This window comes from Triticum dicoccoides, chromosome 4B, assembly GCF_002162155.2.
Source record: "Triticum dicoccoides isolate Atlit2015 ecotype Zavitan chromosome 4B, WEW_v2.0, whole genome shotgun sequence".
In the NCBI taxonomy this organism is placed as follows: Eukaryota; Viridiplantae; Streptophyta; class Magnoliopsida; order Poales; family Poaceae; genus Triticum; species Triticum dicoccoides.
The window spans coordinates 484459107-484476070 of NC_041387.1; positions in this window are offsets into that span (position 1 = coordinate 484459107).

A 16964-nucleotide genomic window follows, 5' to 3' on the forward strand; every position below is an offset into this window, starting at 1 on the left:
GTTCTTAATGGTGGCAGCAATTATAAAAGGGGAGAAAACCTTTGTAATTAAGAAGACGGGACTAGAGCACACTTGCCCTAGTACCACTGAGACCACCAGGGTTAGTGCTAAGTGGCTAGCACAGAAATATGAGCATCTCTTTAGATCTGATATAACTACTGGTATTCAGACTATAGTTGATGCATGCAATGAAAAATATGGTGTAGATGTGACCAAGTGCATGGCATATAGGGCAAAGAACATAGCTATTGAAGCCATGTTAGGAGATCACAAGAAGCAATATCCTAGGCTTAAAGACTATGCTCACACTGTCATGGACACAAACCCTGGGAGTAGAGTAATAGTCACTACTGTTACTCCAGTACCAAATGCAAAAATACCCCACCCAGGCCCAAGATTCCATGCCATGTTCTTTTGCCTTAATGGAGCAAGGGATGGGTTTCTCAATGGGTGTAGGCCATTCATTGGTTAGTTCCTGAACCTTGTGAACCATTTACATATTGTAGAGTACTCCATATTGTATCTCACTTGAATGTATTTAATGTTTGGAAATGTTGATTACACAGGTGTTGATGGATGCTTCATTAAGCTCACTACAGGTGCTCAACTACTTGATGCCACTGGTAGAGACGGCAACAACAACATATCCACTGGCATTTGGCATAGTTGGTCAAGAGGACACACCTACTTGGTGTTGGTTTCTACACCAATTGAAAATTTGCCTAGGGGGAGAAGTTGGCAAGTTTGGAGCTGATACTATAATGTCAGATAGACAAAAGGTATGTGTTTGCATATTTCATTCTGTTTTGAACAAGTGTTTACAGTAGCTTAGATTTTCAGTGGTGCATATTTCTTTAGCTTGTAGCTTAGACTTGTTAAATTGTTTGTGTCAGGGGTTATTGAATGCAGTGAATGTTGTGTTTCCAAATTGCAACCAAAGATTCTGCCTTAGAAATTTATATGCAAATTTCTAAAATGTTGGGTTTAGGGGTGAAGATCTTAAGAAGTGCATGGATAATGCTAGCTATGCCTACAATGAACACAAATTTAATATTGCAATGAATGATCTTAGAGCTGAAAGTGAGGAAGCTTGGGAGTGGCTTACTGCAATACCAAAAAAACATGGGCAAGGCATGCATTTGACACAAACTGCAAGACTGACTTGGTAGTGAACAACTTGTCTGAGGTGTTCAACAAGTACATTCTAGATGTTAGGAGAAAACCTATAAGGACAATGTGTGATGGGATAAAATATAAGCAGATGGTGAGGTGGCACATGAAGAGAGAGAGAGTGTAAAGGCAGCAAGATGGGAGATAACACCTCATTATAGTGAGAAGTTAGAGGTTGAGAAGGAGAGGGCCAGATACTGCAAGCCAATACAGGCAGGGATCAACTTATGGGTCAACTTATGGCAAGTTACAAGTGGGCAGCAAACACATGCTGTCAACCTGGAACCTGAGACTTGTGGATGCAGGAAGTGGGACCTTAGTGGCATAGCTTGCAACCATGCCATCTCTGCAATAAACAAGGCTAAAAGGAAACCAGAGGATTATGTCAGCAAATTCTTCAAGAAAGATTTTTATGTTGCCGCTTATGAACCAATGATCTTTCCTGTGCCTGGTGAGCATGATTGGACAAGGACCCCTGGTCCAGACATAGAACCACCTGCATTCAAAATCAAGAGAGGAAGAAGGAAAGAAAAGAGGATCAAGGGAAAATTTGAAGTACCAAAGCCAAAAAAAACTTCAAGAATGGGGACCATAACATGTGGCAATTGGGGTCTCCAAGGGCATAGGTACACGAACTGTCTTAAACAGTTGAAGCCTGAGCTAGCTTTGAGGAAGAATAAGCATGTGGTAATAATTTTTCACCTTGAAATATACTGATGTTTTCTTTCTTGTACATTTCTTTCTAGCATTATTAACTGTTTCCTTTTCTTTGCAAGGCTACTCCAAGTACCTCACAGCCAAGAGCTGTTGGTCCTTCTACTACACCAACAGCAAGACAACCAAGACCTGCTGCTTCTGCTCCTACACCACCATCATCTGGAAGAAGAGGAGCTGGCAAAGGCAGAGGAGCTGGTGCTACTTGTACTACAACACCACCATCTGGAAGAGAAGCTGGCAGAGGCAGAGGAGTTGGTGCTACTTCTACTACAACACCACCATCTGGAAGAGGAGCTGGAAGAGGAAGAGGAGCTGCTACTTCTACTACACCACCACCACCTGGTAGAGGAAGAGGTGCTCCAAGGCCATCAAGTGCCCCAAGGCAATATGCTGACATTCCTACTCATGGTACACACACTGGATGGATGACCTACTTCACTGCTAGCATGGGAAGAGGAGCCATGTAATTTGAAATGCTGTGGTGTTATTTTGGTTGAACTTGATGCTTGAGGTGGAGTACTGGTTATTGTAATGTTGAACTTGCTACTGGATATGTATGTGTTGAACTTGAGGTGGTTATCTAAATGTTGAACGTTAGGTGGTTATCTGAATGTTGAACTTTAGGTGGTTATCTGAATGTTGAACATTAGGTGGTTATCTGAATGTTGAACTTTAGGTGGTTATCTGAATGTTGAACAGTATTTGCAAAGTAGTACCACATTTGCAGTTACTTGTGACAAATCAGTACCAATACTGCTGCAGGCTGTTGCATGTCAGTACCAATATTGGGGCAACACATTACATGCAGTACCACATTTGGGGATTCTGACATGTGGGACAGATACCTCTCCTACTATTAAAGTGACATCACAAGATCTCAGAGTGGGGAACGAAACTAGGGTTCGTCCATGCACTGTCCATTTGGAGCACAAGGAAGGAGAAATCTCAGCCTGGAGGCGCCGGCGTCGGAGATGTCGTGGTCGTCCAGTGCTGGGTCCGCTCCCGGATTTCGTCGAGCTACAAGAAGGAGGGGGGAGGAGTCGCACTCGCCGGTGCGCTACCGCGAGAACCCAATCGCATACGAGCCTCCAGTGATGTGCCACTGCTCAACTCCGAGGAAGGCGCCAAGATGGATCTCCTAGAGCTGTCATAACCCTGGTAGGAGGTACTATAGCTGCGTGGATGCTATGGTGAGTGTTGTTTTTTGCCTAATTTTCTTCCTTTTTCTTCTGTGCAATAGTATGTGAAATGATATATTTTTGGAAATTTGGTTGTGGTATCTTAATAGCACGGTGGTTGTGGATTTGTGCAATGGCATGATGATCCATTGCCCAAATTCTGGAGTGAGCTCATTGGGGATCTGCGTGATGAAGTATGGAGGCTTAAAGGTGCAACTGTTGCTAGATCTGAAGATCAATTTCCAATGCAGAATCCAAGTGAAGATGATGGCACAAGGGAGGCCATGTTTCTGTCTCTGCAAACTCAACTCGGAGAGAAGAATGCAGAGATTGCAGGGATTAGGGCCAAATTTCACAATGTGTTGTTTCTTTTCACTATATTTGTGCTTGGCTTAGTTGCAGGTAAGATATTAAGTTAGTTAGTTGGTTCAGTTGCAGCTAATATAAATGCAATGTACTATCTGGTTGTCTTCTGGATCAAGTTGGTTCAGTTTAAGCCAAGTTGTAATGGATCAGTGAAGTTATCTTCTGATGCAATGAGATTTAGCCAGTCTTGTTCCTCTTTTATTTTGTATGAGATGAGTGGTTTGCTGCAACATTGTCATAATGTACCGTCATCATATCCATATACATAATCAGCATATCCATACATAATAAGAAACTGATCCATGTCTACCAATCATAGCACACATTAGTTTCTGGAGTTCAACTCATTATAGCAATACATAACCATTGTTCACAATACATAGAGGAGTTCCACTTCAAATGCATAGTTCATCCTTTTCTCACAAAAGGATGAATAGCATAACTACTACATACATACACAACCATAGCTCACCATTAGTACAAGCATACAGTACACAACCTTAGTTCCTAGATGCTAGGTCATTACACAGCCATCATTCCCAAAAGGTCAGCAATGCCACTAATCTCATTTTCATCTTCTTCACTTCTCCAAGATGGCCTAAATCTCCCTGAACTTCTCCTTCAACTTTTCATTCTGAAATTCTAACTGCCACTTCTCTTCAATATGCTTTTCATTTCCCTTAAGCAGATCAGTAGCCTGAAGCTTCAACTCTAGCTTCTCTTGGGTGAGCTTCTCTTGACACTTAGTTAGCTCTGCATTCTTCAGCTCCAAATTCATACTAGCTTCAATAAGCACTTGCTTCTCTTTCATTTTGTTCAACTTCAAGTTTTGAATGACTGTTGCTTGAGCTCTTGTCAGGTTGAGCAGCAGCTCATACTTCTGAGTAAGTTTCTGGGTCTCTGCATCTTTCTTTGCCATCTCAGTTGCCATCTTTGCCTTCATATCATCAATCGGTTCTTTTCTTACCTCCTGCTGATATGTAATGGCAGACTGCAGATGTCTGAAATCCACCACCTTATCTTCCTGGAAGTTCATCAACTCATGCACATCTTGGACTAGCTTGTCATAGTTGGCCTCCATCTTGTTCTTCTCTTCTGTCAGATGGTGGATAGTGAAAGAACTTTCAAGATTGTCATTCACCCTAGCACTTTTGGCATCTTCAACCATTGCAAATAGCTTCAACAATGCATTCTGCATTGTTGGGGCCCACTGGTGATCAACCCATTCAACAAAGCCACAATTGCTACCTTCCTGCAAAAACAACAACAACACCAAAACAGTTCATACAGCAAGTAATTACACAAAATCACTGCAGTTGCCAAAAAGAATATCTAAATTTAGCATCAGACCACTACATTTAATAAGAGGAGTAGCCACTTTAGTAGCTGACCGACTAGTTTAGTTACTCTAGTGTTCATATCAAGGAGTGTTCAACCATTTTTAAGCTACTCTACTACCACTATTAACCAAAATTACTATGCCATTGTACTCCAGCAAAATATACTCATGCTTGACCTAAATAAGCTACTCCAGCAAACAGAGTTCAACATGGCACTTACCAAGTAAGAAAAAAATCACTATGCCTACAATCCTACAATCCATACCGGCTGTGCACATGCTAAAAATCTCCTGCTTGTGTGTGTTCCTTCAAAGGCAACAAGCCTCTCAGATGACATGCCGTGCTTCTCACATGGATACATCATATCCAGCTCAAGCCCCTTGTAATCTGGATCTTCAAGGCTGAAAGGGACCTTCAGAAGCTCGCACAAAGACAATGGCCAAATCAAAACCTAGCGAAATCAACCAAATCAAGAAATCCCAAATCTGAAACCCTAACCCTAAACTGACTGTACTGACCTGGTTGAGACCGTCTGTGGAGGAAGAATGCATGTACGGGAGGCTAGACTGGTCGTCGCTGCTTTCATCCTCCAAAACCATGGCGTCGGCGGGGCGGGGCGGCGGCCGGCAGTCGGGACGCGCGCGGCGGCGACGAAGGAAACGAGCGAGGAGGAGCAGGGGAGGGGAATGGTGCGTCGGGGGAGAGCTGGTGCGCTGGGCCGGTTAGGACAGCAGCAGCGCACCGGCTCATCCTAGTCAGCGCGCGGGCACACGCGGGCACGCGCTGATTGGCCAGCGTGGCACCTGACGGGTGGGGCCCAGCTGTCGGTTCCAGCGCCAATACATATAAATACGCGTTTTAGTCTCTTTTGCAAAAACTCGGACCGATGTTGGTACTGACACGCAAAAATTAGCAATCGTGGTACCAATCTGCATGTGATGCCCGAATTATGGTACTTCAGTGCAATTAACTCTATTTAAGCGTATGCTCTATGCTTCTAGGGAAACGTGTCAGGGGAAGCAGAACAGCATGCCGAGAAGAGCCAGCTCTCTTCAAATTGGAGAATTTGCATAGTGGGTATATTATCGAAAATTGCTTTTGGAGGCCAAGCTCATTTTTAAAAAAATAGGGGGTTTGTCCTCGGCCTCTGCATCAGAACGATGCATACGGCCATTGGAGGCCAAGTTCATGTAGGCCTCCATTTGTAATTTTCAAAATTCATATTTCTATGTTTCAAATTCTGGAAAAATAGATATATAATTGAAAGTATTACTTGTGTGTAAATTTCAGGACGAAATAAGTTGAAATCAGGGTTGTGTAAAAAGAAAAACATCTGTGGCTTTTGAGCACATGATACTATTCATCCTCAATGTTCATGAGTTATTTTTTTTGTACCGGTCGCATTTCAGGGTATTTCATTCTGAATTTTTACACGCATATACATTTCATCCTTGTATACTTGCATATTTTTTCAGATTTTTTTGTAACCGGAAAGTTTGAAGTTTGAATTTTTTAGACATTTTGGATCCATGGAGCCCGGTCACCAAAACGCCCCACTCATATATTAGTCACTTCAAGTAAAATTTAAATACTTGTACATATACAAAGATAAGAAGTGTTAAATAAATAGGACTATAGCTTAAAATTTTATGCTCTTATGTTTTTTGAACAGAGTATACGTAGCCATATTTTTCTTAATCATTTTTCAAATATATGCATGTTAAAGATGGTGGTATCTCTTCCTATGTTTAAACCTTTTGCATATTGTGCCTCCATTGACACAAGTGTATCTTACACGGGGGCTCGGGGCCAAGAACGCTAAAACATACAGAGACTATTTTGAATTTAATTTATGTACTCAATTTGGCTAATGATGTGAGAGAGTTACACATACTTGATAAATTGGCTAGCACAAACAATTGAAGATCAAGCCAGAAAAATATGATGAACAAAGATACACAAGCAATTGAAACTTGAAATATTGTTTTACAAGAATCAATTTATTCAAAAAAATTTGTGGGGGTGGGGGGATGAGATTAAAATATTGGCTTAATAGAAAAATATTTTTTATTTGCAAAATTGCTAATTTAGCTATAACTTAACATTACGAAGCACACATAGGAAACACAAAGAAATAGTTTTTTATGGCAAATGCGAAAAAATGAACTAAAAAAAATAGAAAACCAAAATATTATATACTAGTTGACCAAAACTTGAGAGTTTCAAGATGGAGAATATTAGAAAAATGAAACTTTTGTGATGCCATTGAAATCTTTGGTTGTCTTCATAATATTCATGGATGCCATGCATTTTAAAAACTTGAAGAATCTCTATAATGGCTTGGAATATTATATTTTTCCTTCTCCTTTTTTGTTGATTGTTTCCAAGTTCTCTCGATTCTTTCTGTTGATTTGATAGATGTATAAATACACCTACATGTAATCATCAAAACCACAATGGAGCCAGGGACCAGTCTAAAAAAAGTTTAAAACCCAACGATGTAGCTACAAGCCAATCATCTAAAAAAAAATATATATAGTGGGTCTATTATAATAATACCTTTAAGACCTTATTCTGCACCTCAAAAGTGCTTATTCTGCTAACACTTCTACACTGCACAAAACACCAAACCGAACCTACCGGAGACCGAACCGAGCTGCAACAAAAACAAAGACCACCCAACCCCCACCGACACCCACCTTCATCCTCTGCCAAATCCCCCCGTCCTCCCCGGCAGCAGCCCACAGCCCGTCGGAGCCCTAACCCCGCGCCGCCAGAGCATCGTCCCACCCTCTCCTCCACCTTCTTCCAGCTCCGCCGGAGTCCCGCCCACCCCCGCCTCCTTCCGGCTGCAACCCTGTGCCACCACTTCACCTGCTGCGTCGTGCGAGGCGAGCAGGGCCTTCCTCGTGCCCATCTGCCTCCCCCGGAGACTACCTTCCCTCGTCTCCCAACGAGCAGCTCCCACATCGCCGCCCCTCAGTACATGCCCCCCGTCCACCCTCGAGCAGCAGCCGGCGGGATCCTCCCGCACCTTCCTCCTCCCACCCCCCGCCTAGCCACCTACCTGGCCCCTGCGACCACTGGATCCGGCGGGATCCTCCTCCCATGCCTTTCCGGCGACGCGACCATTCGAAACAGAGGGGCGGCGTCCCCTCACCCCCGTCCTCCGCCCCCCTCCCCACGCCAACGGGCTGCGGTGGTCGCCGGATCCGGGCGCCTCCATCTTCCAAAGGTCGCTGGCTTTTCCTCTATCTCGTTTTCTTTGCCGGATCCGGCTTCTGTCTCGCCCGTGGGCATCAACGGCCGCCGCGTTGACCAGGGGGGAAAAAGGACTGCACCCCACTCCCTTCCCATCGAACTTCATCTCCGCCCGTACAGTGCGGACGCCCTGTTCTCATTCAGATCGGGGCGATGGCTTCCTCCCTCAAGCTCCTCCTTCCCTCACCGGCGATAAAGCACGGGAGTCATGCTACATGCGGTTCAGTTGCCGGATTTGTGGATTGATTGTTCTCCTCTTCAGTTCGGCGACCCCAGCCACGATGTGTCCGTTCCGTCGGCTTGTGTGCAGCTCAGTTACAACAGTGCGGTCAGTACCGGATTCGGGTGAGCTCGCCTCCGTGCGGTTCGCCGGCGTGTCCGTGTAGTGCGGCACATGCGTGAGTGCAGTCAGCTGTGCTTGGGGCGGCAACTCGCAAGGTCTCAAGCGTTTGGCCGTTTGAAGTTTGCCCGATTCCTTAATCATAAAAGGTAGAATGGAAAAATCATGGTATCCCCGTCTATGTTCGCGTGGTGTGGACCGCGTGTGCGTGCAATTCGGTCATTTTAGTTTTGTTTCAATTCGGTCATTTTAGTTTTGTTTCTTCATAGTCTTGCAGTGCAGTTTTCTTCTAGGAGACGTCCAGTGCTTGTTTTTGTTATGCGATGGGAGTATACACGTCTATACGTATGATTTCGTTGTAATTCCTGGTGGTGAGCTTGCAGTCCGGTGCGCGGGCGCAAGAAGTGCTTGTGTTTCGATTTGTAGAAAACCGTTGATCCAACCCACTTAGATTTGTGTTGTGGTTCACTTTACCTTCGATGTGCACTGCAGTCATCCCACAAAAGTGTTTCGTGTTTCATAAAATAAGTTAAAAAATAATGAAAGAAACCATGAAGTTCACACCGCCTTGTTTCGGAAAATTTGGAAGTCTCGAGGTTCACTTTTCGTAGTATTGCGGTTCACCAACGCTCGGCGTGAAGTGCACTCCACCTCGCTTGTGAAAATTTACGTCCCACAAAAAAGAAATCATGCAGTGCACTTGTCCGTCTGATGAAGTGTTGGTTTTAGTCTAAATAAATGTAGTTTGCTACCTTGTTTGGGAAAATTTACGTCCCACCAAAAAGAAATCATGTAGTGCACTTGTCCGTCCGATGAAGCGCGGGTTTTAGTCTAAAAGAAATGCGGTTTGCTATCTCGTTTGGAAAAATTTACGTCCCACAAAAAAGAAATCATGCAGTGCACTTGTCCGTCTGATGAAGTGCGGGTTTTGGTCTAAAGAAGTGCGGTTTGGTACCTCGTTTGAGAAAATTTATGTCCCACAAAAAAGAAATCATGCAGTGCACTTGTCGGTCTAATGAAGTGCGGTCTTTTGGTCAGAAAGCAGTGCGGTTTTCTGTTTGATGCAGTACATCCGACGATTTTGGGTCGCGAAAAAACAGAGTGTCCGCATTTCGGTAAATTCGAAATTCCTCTTAAACCGTAAAGAATTAAAGAGAGTGTTCTACATGAAAGAGTTGCGTCTCGTCGATATCTTTCCAACGGCGTATCGTTTGAATCATTCCGACCAGCAGTTTGCAAAAATTTCACAAAAAACGGCCGCTGCCACTCGTCGTCCGCCGCACGATTTTCAAAATTAACTTAAAACCGAAAGAAATCTCAAAAATATTTCAACATATGAAAGTTGCGCCTCGTTCGTAGCTTTCCAACGGCGTATCACATGCCTCGTTTCGACAAACGGTTCAAAAACTGGAGCGAAAACAGTACCGAAATTTTTTAAAACTTAAAAAACAGAGTTTCGCGATTTAGTAAATTTGAAACTGCTCTTAAACTGTAACGAATTAGAGAAAGATTTATATATGTAAAAGATGCGCCTCGACAATATCTATCCAACGGCGTATCATTTGCTTCATTCCGACAAGCGGTTTAGAAAAAACACAAAAAACGCTCGCTACCACTCGCCATCTGCCGCACCATTTTCAAAACTGCTCTTAAACCGTGTGAAATCTCGAAAGTGTTCAACATGTTGAAGTTGGACCTAATCCATAGATTTTCAATGGTATATTACACGCCTCATTCCGATAAACGGTTAAAAAATTAGAGTGAAAACAGTACCGAAAAAATAACATGTGCAGTTTTTTCCGACGAGAAGTTCACTCGTGTGAGTACTGCAGCACAGTTGGTTCAAGAATGACGTGCACTTGCGTTCAGCGTGCAGTGCGGAAGTGGTGTGCAGAATAATTATTCTGCTAATATTAGCAGAATAGAGCGTCTATATATATATATATATATATATATATATATATATATATATATATATATATATATATATATATAGTTAGCAGAGAAGAGCACAATTGCTTCTAACATGATACCAGATAGGTATAGGTTTCTCGGTGCACTTAGGCCCCCATAGTGAGTTTTGATTGTTCTCATGACAACAAGAATGGGGGACTAATATTTTATTTAAATCTTTGCTCAATTTTTGTTCCAAAAGATATGGTTCTTGACATCTCAAAATCTACGGAGAAATTATCAGCAAGATTAAGGACATTTGTGATGATATTCAAGGACAATATAAATAACTCATGAATACATAGGAAAAATAACATCATCGCATGATTGTCTTAAGGCATATTGTCAACATCTCATGTCTACACTTATGTAGCTGCTAGGGTCATGGAAAATGGAGGCGACATCTATGAGGATTTCGATTTGGTGGTGCTTCTTGAGTACTTAGTCTCAAACTCTAGGGTGCAAATCCTATGACCGACCCTAATTGGTCATACCTAGCAATGGTGGCGCTTTGTGTTGTTACCTTGCTGAAGGTTTTGCTTAAAGTTTGTTCATACATGATCTTAAGGGTTAAAACCCACGATTTGACCTTCATTGGTTGGATCCGGCGACTGCGGCCCTCGCACAACGTTACCTTCCTGGAGCCTCTGCTTCTAGAGTACCTTACTCGCAGTCGTCACATTGTCATGATATGGTTGGTGCCTATGGTGGTAGTTGCATTCCATCCATCGCTTCATTTTTTTCTTGTCTCCACCTAACATAGCTTTGGTCTTGTATTACTTTTCCTTTTGTCGGTGTGATCCTTTGTATGTGTGTGCATCCTAATAATGCAGAGACCAAGCGTGTTTTCATTGTGTCATCATGATATCTTCTTTACTATTCATTATGAGTCAATAAAAATCACCCTTTTATAAAAAAAGTTGATTTTTTATGTTGTCCATGGCAAGCGAGAGATAGGGCAGCAACACAACGAGTTCGGTTCACGCTTTGGCGAGAATTTTGGGGCCTCGAGTCTTGGTTGAATTTTCTCTTTTGTTTAGGGTCGTTTTTTTACTTTGTTGGTTTACCGTATCATTTGGTCATATCAGCTGTTCTATTTACTTAACACTTTCTCCTTAAAATATAGTGCATACAATTGTTTTAAGTCATCTCTTATAAACTTTAAATAAGTCTAAATAAATATTATATATAAAACCAAATAAATAAATATGAATAATATAATTCATGATGGATCTAATACATGCCTGTGATATGAAAAAATTCCATATAAATATGGTCAAAGTTTATAAACTCAAAACTCATATGCACTATAATTTTAAATGTAGAGAGTATAATATAAACTAGGTTATTTGGAGTTACTCAAAATAATATAAACTATATTTTCCTCCCCGTACCCCTTCTCTCGTGACCCAAGGCACCCGAGGTGTAGGGTTTGACCAGCCTCCCACCAGCGCAGCTGCTGGTCACTCTCGTCTCTTGTGGCCTTAGGGCCATGGAGGCGCAGTGGATTCTAGCCCTTGCCGGTGGGATGGCCCTGTTTTAGCTATATTTTGAGTTTTGTTAGGGTTTGTGTCTTGCTCAGGAGGCAAGCCGGCAGCGACTCCGTGATGATAGAATAAAGTTCTTCCCGCCTAGCCCATGTCCACGTCGATGCTTCTAGCTTTTTCAGAGGACGTGTGGAGGTTTGTCTCTAGTGAATCTCACGAGATTCAGTCGGTGTTTGCGTTTGGTGCATACGCTTCCTTTCGGCATTCGTTCATCTGCGTTTGTGTGTCTAAAGGTTGGAACCTTCCATTCTAGTCTTCTCTTTAACAGGGCGGTTGTTGTTGTTGTAGTGTGCTGGTCCTGTGGGGGCTTAGCACGATGACTTCCCGACTATCTATTACAAGGTTTGCCCCGCTCCGAAGGGAGGGATCATGACGGTGGCGCGTCTTCGGCTCGTTTGTGTGTTTGTAGTTATCGCTAGGTGGTCTATGAATCTGGATGTAATTTTTACTTCTCATGTTCTTTGTACTGCCTTGCCAATTGATGAATCAATCAAAAGTTTTTCTGACAAAAATAAAAATAGACTATATTTTAAAATGTAGAGAGTACAAAATAAAGTAGTTTTGTGGAGAGTATGAGCGCCAGTAGCGTGGGCTTGTCACTATGGACTATGCTAGAAGTATCATCGTGTCATCGTGGCACACTATTGTAATACAATACTAGCAAGCTGCTCGTGCATTGCACGGAACACCAAGATGCATTTTTTTTACCAAACACCTGTTGTGATTGACACATGCGGGAGTAATCCCATGTGTAAAAACTAATGATATCTCAAGAAAGAGGAGAGATAAAGTGAGGAGGAGTGGGGTGTGGTGGTGACTGGTGGTCGGACTGGGTGGAGGCATGGGGATGGACGTCGGTAGCGGCCACCATGCCAGATTGTTCCAGAGGCTTCCTTTTTAATTGCTCAACAATGAGGTTGTGGGAGATAAGGATGAACGAGGAAAGACCTTATCTGCAAATGTGGAGAGAGGTGCAGGTATCTTTTTGCAAAATTGCCGTAGTTTGCTTTCTATCTGTCAGATATAGATCGGACGGTCTATATTGCAAGATGACAGGCACACCATCATCACCAACTTGGTTTTTTATAAGAGTAGAGATGATCGGGCTACGCGCTAAAGTGCACGCCTCGATTGATCTTGTTGATTGGTATATATACAGAGTTATAAAACTTGTGCCACAAGTTCAAGTCGGTTTTAACCTTATTTGGTAACTGACTATACAGGATCAATTACAACATGTGATCAATCCGGTTGGGGATACGTAGAATCATCTAACACGCCTCTGTAGTCTGAATGTGGAGACAGGTCGTTGCCGATGTGAAGACTGGACCGAAACTCGACGAACAATGGTGTCGGTAATCTTTTAGTAAATATGTCCGCAAACTATGATGAAGATGGAACATGTAGTACGCGCAGGGCTCCAATAGCAACTTTCTCGCAAACAAAATGTATATCCAGATCAATGTGTTTAGTACGACAATGTTGCACTAGGTTTGCGGACATGTATACTGTAGATATGTTGTCAGAGTAGACAATGGTGGCACTGTCAAGCAAGCAAGTTAGCTCAAGTAACAAATGACGCAGCCAACAAGTCTTTGCTACGGCTATAGCAACTGCTCAATATTCAGCTTCGGTAGTGCTGCGAGAAACCGTCGGCTGTCGGCGAGAAGACCATGAGACTGGATTGTCTGCCAAAAATACACAGAAACCGTATGTAGAGCAACGAGTATCCGGGCATCAAGCTCAATCAGCCGAATAGGCAACAAGAGTGTGTGAAGAGGAGGAATGAAGAATGAGACCAAGATCAAGTGTTTCTTTAAGATAACAAAGAATACGTTTGATTAGAAGAAGATGTGGTTCTCAAGGATCATGCATGTGAAGACATACTTGATGGGCAGCATATGAAATATTTTGTCGGGTAAGAGTGATATATTGAAGTGCCCCTGCAAGACTATGGTACTGAGAAGGATCAGAGAGCGGTGCACCGGCAGAAGCATAAAGTTTGGATTTGGTGTCTATAGGTGTGGGTGAAGGATTACAGTCAATCATGCATGCGCGACAGAGAACATTGATGATGTATTAACGTTGAGATAAATGAATAGTGGAGGGAGTGCATGTGATGGACATGCCAAGAAAATGACGAAGAGGACCAAGATCTTTCATGGAGAATTCACGACTAAGTTGAAAAATTATTTGATGAAAAGTTGTTTGAGAGGAAACAGTAAGAATAATATCATCTACATAAAGGAGAAGATAGGCAATGGTTGTGCCATGATGTAAGAAAAAAAAAGATGCACTAGACTTATGTTCAGTAAATCCAACGGAATGAGAATAGGTGGCAAAACGTTGGAATCATTCGTGCGGAGCCTGTTTGAGATGATAGAGAGATTTTTGAAGACGACATACATGTGTAGGGAAGTGAGCATCGATAAATCCAGATGGCTGCTGACTATGGACTTCATTGATATTTCCATACAAGAAGGCATTTTTTTACAACTAGTTGGTGAATTGGCCAAAATTTAGAAAGAGCGAGAGAAAGAACTACATGTATGGTGGCAGGTTTGACAACATGGCTGAAGGTTTCATCGTAGTCGATGCCGGGTTGTTGTGTAAATCCACGCACTACCCAACGAGCCTTATGACTAGCAAGAGATTCATCGGAGTGAAGTTTGTAAAGAAAAATCCATTTGCCACTAATAATGTTAGCACCTAAAGGGGGAGGAACAAGAGTCCAAGTGCCATTTGTCATGCATCATATTCGTCTTGCATGGAGTGAAGCCATGAAGAATCACGAAGAGCAACAAGATAATTATGTGGAAGAGGGGAGCCAATGGTTACAGAAAGATTAAGACGATCGATGGGACTGGGTAGCTTCTGGGTTGTGCAACGAGTGCTATGTATAGGAGGTGGTGGTGTCGGGGTAGGGATAGGAGAAGGAGTTGGTGAGTTGTTGGGAGTGTGTAATGTGGAGGCGATAGGAGTGACGGAGCCAGGAGAAATAGGAGAGGATGGTTCAGGTGGGGGCGCTGCTGCGGCAGAAAAAGTGGAGTTCTCTACCATGACAAATGGGTCGGCTGCCGCGGTAGGAAATTGAGTGGTTTTGGCTGTTGCAGTAGGAATTGGGTTAATGATTAGAGGTTCAAATATGTCATGGTGAGGTGGGTTAGGAGGCTAGGTGTTGGAGCATATGGGAAGGTGTTCTCATCAAATGTGACGTGGCGGGAGATGATGATCCGCCAACTGTCAAGATCAAGACATCATGCCGAGAAGGATGGCCAAGAAATAAGCAACGAATGGCACAAGGAGCTAATTTATGTGGTGTGGTGGATGAGGTGTTGGGATAACAAAGGCATCCAAACACACAAAGGTCATGATACCAAGGATGACGACCATGGAGGAGAAAGAAGGGTGTAGTAAGGTTAGATGAATTGGTGGTTCTAATGTTAATGAGATAGGTGGCAGTGTGTAGAGCTTCAATCCAGAAGAAAGAAGGAAGAGAGGCTTGAAATAGTAAGGTACAAACAACATCATTGGTTGTACTAATAGCTCGCTTTGACTTGCAGTTTTGTTGAGATGTGTACAGATAGGAAAAACGAAATAGAATGCCATGGTTACCACATAAAACATCTAATTTAGTATTGTCAAATTCTCTGCCATTATCAAATTGGATGGATTGAATAGTGATTTTAAATTGTGTAGATGCATAACATGAAAGGCGACAAAGGTAGCATAAACATCGGATTTTTTCGAAGAAGAAATCTCCAAAAATAATGAGTGAAATCATTGATGATTATTAAGTAATAGCAATAGCCAGATGAGCTGGGTATAGGGGATGTACAAAGATCACAATGTAGATGCTCAAACAGATGAATAGTATAGGACTGTATGGAAACAACAGTAACCTAACATGTTTTCCTAATATACAAGCATGGCATAAAGTAGAGCCGTCTTTATTGTAGGGGACGTGCTAAAGTTGATGAAGATGCGACATGGTGTGGGAGCCAGGATGACCTAGGCGACGATGCCAAATATCCGAAGGAGATGTGGTGACATGGGCTTCATGGCTGGCTTGGCAGACTAGATAGAGGGGACCGGAACTATTGCATCGAAGAATCACGAACCCGGTGAGAAGATCCTTCACATAGAAACCATAAGGGTCAAATTCGACGGAAAAAGAGTTGTTAGTGGTAAATTTATGAAGAGAGACAAGATTTTCGATAATTTGTGGAACAACGAGAATTTTGCATAAATAAAGAGGAATAGAAGTGCTAGTTAGAGAGTAGGAACCAATGTGTGCAATGGGTAGAGTAGCACCATTACCAACAGTAACAAATTGAGAAGGAGATGGTATTGGAGAGTCGAAGTTACCATGATCGGATGCCATGTGGGAGGATGCACCCAAGCCCATGTACCACTCATGTGTGCCATGAATCTGCATGTCGTTGAGAGCCGCTAGAAGCATAGGGTCGACCGCCAAGCTTGACGATGTTGACTGCAGCATGTTGGAGTTTTAGTAGAGAGTTTTTTGTCACAAGAAAGTTATTTGTCCCTAGGCAATCGATAACTAGACCGGTAATCATTATTGCAATTTTATATGAGGGAGAGGCATAAGCTAACATACATTCTCTACTGGGATCATATGCACTTATGATTGGAACTCTAGCAAGAATCCGCAACTACTAAAGCTCATTAAGGTAAAATCCAACCATAGCATTAAAGTATCAAGTCCTCTTTACTCCCATACGCAAACAACCTACTTACTCGGGTTTAAGCTTCTGTCACTCTAGCAACCCACCATAAGCGAATCATGAACATATTGCAAACCCTACAGCGAGGATCCCTCAAGCTTGCGTGACACGAAGAGCACCATAGGACAACACCTATAATAAAACATACAACTCAAACCAATCATGATCATCAATCAACCCATAGGACAAAACGGATCTACTCAAACATCATAGGATAGCCATACATCATTGGGAAATAATATATAATTGGGAAATAATATATAGCATTGAGCACCATGTTTAAGTAGAGATTACAACAGGGAGAAGTGGTGTTACACCGCTTCATAGAGCGGGAGAGAGTTGGT